The following is a 6,115-nucleotide window of genomic DNA, read 5'->3' as shown; positions in this document are numbered from 1 at the left end:
GAGGAAAAAGAGAAACATAATCAGGAAAAAAATAAAAAAGACAAAGAAATTAGAAGTTTAAAAGCTCAATTGGCGGTGCTGTAAAGTATGTCCCTCAAAACACGCACCAGATGGCTGAAACAGAGCAAAGGCTGCAGAAAACCTCATGTCTCCTTAAAAAAGCAGGAAAAGAAATCAAAGGTCTGGAAACAAGAAGCAGAGGTAGTCATTCAGGAATCAAAAGCTGGAAAGATCATTCAGCATGCAAGAAACAGTTACCAGCTTGAACGCTGAAGTTAACAGCCTCAAGGGGAATTGTGACTATAATTCAAGGTGGTCCCAGGGAAGGTGGCAGTAGTGACTGGTGAGGAATGGGGATTGGACGCAGATGAAGACAATCCCTGGACCTGTATCCTTTGTATTATGATGACAAGAGGAGAGAAGGTGGGAGAATAATCAGAAAAACCACCCCTTGCTCTATGCCTCCATCTAAGGCAGGAGTTGCAGTCCCTGCAGCGTCGAGTACCTCGGGCTCCTGTTACAACCTGGGAAACAACTGAAAAAAAAGGATAGGGGAAAGAAAAGCCACAGTTACAGAAGACTTAGCTCTGTTCACCCCGGAGCAACTTAGAGCTACAGGGAAAGCAGTTGGGCCTGTGAAATGTGAAAAGAAAGCAGGTTTTCAGTAGGTGATGTAGTGGATTTATGTCAGGAGTGTACGGACCTAAAGGATTTTGCAGAACTTGCCCCTGGAATTTAAGGGATAGTTTGCAGATAGTTCTACAGTACAGCGAGCAGTGTTAGATTTGTTTGTCCCGAGGTAGCCTTCAATTGTGCTGTACCATTAGGAAACGCAACAGCCAGGAGAAAGACCAGAAGTATATGTGGAGAGGAAAAAGTTGTTGTAGTTGCTGGCAGAGCTGGATGGGATCTGGATAAAGAACGGAGAGAGATTAATGAAGAGGAAGCATGGGACATAGAAAAGTTTTTAAGTCTGTTGTGTCAAGGTTTTATGGCCAGTGTGTGGCTGGCCTTAGGACTGAATGCCAGGACATGGGGTATAGTGATGTAATAGTGGGAGCAAGAAATGGCTTTGAAATTGAACACCAGGCACTGAAAGAGGTTAAAAAAAAAGATAAAGAAAAGAAAAGGAAAGGTGGCTGCAGTGACTTTTATAAATAAAGGATCCCAGCCTCAGCAGAAAACAGACAGGAAAGGGCAAGGAAAAGGGAAAAAGGGGTCCACCTGATCTGTTCCAGGTAGAGGTGTGGAAACAGCTAATTAAGCAGTATAAAAAGCAAAACAACATACTTTGTCCACTGCAAAACTGCTGAGGAGACTGGAACACCTTGACAAAAATAAAACCAAGGAGAACTAAAGCAAACCCTTGGCTCTCCCATAAAAAGACTAAAATTACCCAGCATCCCCCTCTCTTGTTGCTGGCACTCATTATAACATCTAAAACTGTCTTTATGCAGTTCAAACATTTGATACAAGGAAGGATGCCAACAGGGCACAGGCTGCGGGTGGCTGCAGCGAGGAGGCCCGGCAGCGGTGAGGGGGATGGGGCTGCTTTTCTCCCATGCCAAGCAGCAGCTTTTGCCTGGCTGCCAGTGTTGTCAATGCTCAGTGTGGGCAGGTGAGTCCAGAGCATGTGCGGGGCTGTGCGTCCAGGTTCCAGCTGGTCCAGAGCTGGTCTGCTCTGCTGGCCGAGTCCGAAGCAGGTGCGGGGTGGGCCAGGATCGGGGCTGTGCGTGCAGGTCCCTGCCAGTACTGCAGGGCTGGGGCCAGCAATGGTAGCAGCCAAAAGGAGCCACCACCACTAGCTGAGCTGCCTAGAAAGGCAGTCCAGCTGCAGAGCTGCCCCAGCCCCGCTGCATGCTCGGGGTCAGAAGGACAAGCCATGGGACAGATAGAGCCTGGGCCAGGTGGGACTGAGGGACCCACTGTGGGCAGGACAAAGTCTCTCAGCCTGCGGGCTGTATTTTGCCCACCCCTGACTTACAGTGTGGGGCTGCAGCCCACTAGTGGAGAGTTACTGCTCTAGGTCACAACCTGATGGATGCAGATAATTGAGAACCAGGATGGCATTCACAAACAAACACCTTTTATAGCATTTATTGGAACAGCTCACTAGCTATGCTGCCTTCAGTCAAGGCCTAGAGCAAAAGCCTGGAGGGGTGAATAAAACTGCTAATTATCTGCTTGCCTGAACTACAGGCATTTTCCCACCTATGGAGCACAGAGAACCCAGCTGACCAGACTCCAGGTTATAGAATACTCAAGACATATGAACTGTCCTGTATATACCTCTTTATTGAGTTACTTTGGCAAATGCAAAGGCCTAAAATACACCAGGAAATATCAAACTCTGAAAAATGAATGATCTAGAGGCCTTTCTTGAAATGGCTGGCCACACAACTGGTCTGCCCCTCAGATTGCTCTGCTGTCAGAGCTTGGCAAAAGTCCATTTTCAAGACTTCTTCATTATTAAAAGTTGTGTGTGTAATTCTCTGGTTCAAAATCAGCTACTATTTCATCCCTTCCTTACCCAAGGGCTTTCAGACACTTTCTCACTGATTCTGCTTATAACCAGAGCTGCGTTGTCTGAGGTGCCCCTTTTTGTTATCTTGTATTACTTGTAGTTTATACTGTGACAGCACTAGGAGCCATAGACACTCAGTTCCTATTCACTTTCTAGTAGGAATGTGAGTATCATTAAAAAATATATTTGTTTAACCTCCTTTAATTAGATCCATTAAATGATTAACCGAGAACACAGCAGGTTGGATATAGCTGCTTTTTGGAGCCACTTTGACATGGGGTGGGAGCAGAGGAGTGCCCAGCCAGACAACACAACCCATGTAAAGCCTGTCTGGGAGGGTTGTGTTCACACCTGTGAACAAGCAGCTAATTGCTTAATTAATGAGTCATTAGGCTGCTGGCTGTTTTCCCCTTTAGGCTATGGGTTTTAGTCTACCTCCCACCCTCCTCCACCCCCTCTCCCCTCTCCCTGTCCCTTCCTCCCTGCCCTGCTGCCTTCTGATTCCTGCTGGGGCACTGTAGCTTCCCTCCCCTCTACCCCCCAGCTAAAGGATAACCAGTAAAATAATTGGTTACCACTGACCTTAGCAATAAAATGATTAATCATTTAAACTTTAACAGCCCTACTTTCTAGTGACTTAATTAGGTCACACAGGAACTTGTGACAGAGCTGGGTATCAAACAGCAAGTCTGGGTCTCATTGCAAAGGCAGATCTGCAAGCACACTTTGAAATACCTGCCTCCCAGCAGAGAGGTTCAAAGAAGGTGACCCAGCATGTGACACATTGGGAGCTGAGATAGAAGTGGTTATGGTGAGTTTCAGACTCCTTTTTTGTAAAGTCAGAAGGATGAACACTCAACATTTCCAAATGACACTTGGCCACTGTTGAGCTTGACTGCCTTGCCACATGCTGTGAACAGTGACATCCTTCAGTTCACATGGGGGATTCACTGACATCACAGTGGCACGCTGTTCCCAACGAAAGACCGAGAGAATGATTCTAAAAAAGAAAGTAAGCGCCAGTCCACTGGGGAGGCTGTTGGCATCAAAACTGCATTGAATCCAACCTGAAAGGGTTTTACTTTGAGGGAGTGAATGTATTTGGGATGAATCCTTAAACACCTGGATGAGCAACAGAGGAATCCTTTATTCCTACAAACAGGGAAAGAACGAAAATTAGGCCAGTTTAACTCCATAGGAACCTGGTGTCAAACTCATTTGGCTCCAGCCCTGTGTACTGTACGAAGCACATGTCAGGCCCACACACTGGATCCAGCACAGGGAGCCTGTCTGTGGGCCTGATCCACACCAGCCCCAGATCCTGTATTCAGGGCCAGTCTGATGTGGGCGCTGCATGCAGCATGCACACGGGACTGACCCTGTGTCATATCCAGCCCACACCAGATGGGCTCCACACACTGCATGTAGCACACAGGGCCATAAGCCATCACAGACAGCATTTGGCACATAGTACTGATGACCAGATGACATGCTTCTGTGGGCTGCAAATGAGATCGCAATATGCTTTACCATGGACCTTAGGTATTCTCTATGCTTATGTGAAGCATTGCAGAGACAAATCAACTTGCACAGAATTGTACAGACAATAAGAGCAGAGCCAGAAACAGAGGCCTGATCTGAGTCTCAGCTGAATGTGCAGCTCTACGGACCCAGCTGACATGCACCAAAAGTAACAAAACTTGCCAACCCAATTTCAGTGGCTGTGGCAAGTTCAGTGCTTTTAGGGAAAACAAATATAATTTGACAATATAAGGTTCAGGGATCCAGGGAAAAGTTGGTTTGTCTTGGTTTGTCAGCCAATATGGTTACATGGGGCCAGCCAGCTGGTCACAGGTGGCCCATCACCTCAGAAGCTGATGCCATTAGTACTATTGACAGAATCCAATTCTGAGAGTAATGGCAAAATCCCAGCTGCTATAGATTATGATTCAATATGATGAAAAAACAGACTTGCTCTCACAGGAAAGATTTCAAGGGTTTGGCTTTTTTTTGTTTGTTTCTCCATCCTGAACTTGGACAAAATTATTTTTTTTAAAAAAGAAGACCGTGATGACTTAAACAATTTCTAATTTGAAAGTCTGAAAAATCCTTAATTAGGGACCCAGCATGGCAGGACAAAGCAGGGCTGGGCTGAGGAGCTCTTCACTGCTGTGAGCTCTGTGCCGCCATGGCAAGGCGCCACCTGCCCTCCTGGCACCAGTGAGGGGCATAACTCTGTGCTGCTGCCCTCGTGCTGGTGGGCAGGCCAGGGGCACTTCGCTATGGCAGCATGGGGCTTGTGGCAGTGGCACCAAGCTTCCCTGCCTAGCCCCATTCTGCCCTGCCATGCCAGGTCCTGTCTGGCTGCTGTAGTGTGGAGCAGGTCCAACCCCAGCACTCTGGTATTTAAGAATGGGCTCCTTAAAAGTCCTCCTGAATGTATGGGGCTCAAGGGTTAAGACATGCTACTTTCAGTAGCCAACAGCACACAGGGAAGCAAGCAGGCACCCATTTAGAGCTGGGCTGAGTAGCAGCAACTTTTGGTACAAGGCTTGAACTCAGGCCTCTGGGTCCACATTGAAGTGCCCTATTCATTCTGCTGTCCCCACCTGTACAAGCCACAGGCCCCCCATAATCAAACCTGTGTGAAGAAGCTGTGTGGGCTGGGGGGTTCTGTCCTGGGGTTTATTCACCCCGTACCATCCATGGGGCTAAAGGGAGAACAGGCAGGTTAACAGACTGTTCAGGGGCTGATTGCTGGCCCTGCAGCACCTGGAGTCAGGAGGAGGCTGCGGCTGGGGCAGGGGAGGTGCTGCCCTCAGCAAGCCGCAGGTGGAGGCTCATTGGATGTGAGTGGGGAAAGCTCCTGCCTGGTGGGTGAGGGACTGGGAAGAACTGGGTTGAGCTGCTGTTGGTTGCAGTCCTTGCTCTGGATGCTAGGAAAGGTTGGAGGTTAGGTTTCCCCAACAATCCCAGCAGATATGCTGGTGAAGGCCCATCTCAAGACTCAAGGACAAAGGGGCATGAATGGAAAGTAAAAGGTAAGAAATCCAGAACTAATGAAAGGAAAGAGTGTGCCGTGTAGCAACGTGGTAGCTCTGCTTGCTGCCTGTTTTCCTGTCCTGATTGCCCTGACCCCATTACGTCTGGGAGGACATCTTCTTTCTTCTCTCCCTTGAGCTTTGTGATGTTTCAAATATTTTTGCTGCTGCGTTGCATTGGGTTGACTCGATGTGTCTGGTGTTCTGCTGCCTGCAGGGGTGAGGAAGAGCTCCTCGGCGTCCCACATGTTGCAGTGCTTCAAAGGAGGGTGAAAAGTATGATTCAAAGCAAGGCAGGCAGCCTTATCACAGCTGAACATGCGTTACGTGGGAAAGCGGTGGCAAAGGTGGCAACCACCCTAGGATGTTTTCTTGTCTGTCTGTGCTGAGTCCTGGTGTAATTCACCTCAGTATTACAAGCCCAGTGTATATTACTCTGTTTAAATGTGTTCTCTATGCTGTTCACTTCAATGGTGCAGTACAGCAGTGTTTCTCAACCTGTGGGAAGATATGAAAGGGTTGCGAACAAACTTTAAAAATGGATTCTCCT

The sequence above is a fragment of the Crocodylus siamensis genome, chromosome 11 (genome assembly GCF_052110815.1).
Source record: "Crocodylus siamensis isolate JL-2025a chromosome 11, ASM5211081v1, whole genome shotgun sequence".
Lineage (NCBI taxonomy): Eukaryota > Metazoa > Chordata > Crocodylia > Crocodylidae > Crocodylus > Crocodylus siamensis.
The sequence above is the reverse complement of the archived record's forward strand: the minus strand, read 5'-3'. Positions refer to the sequence as shown.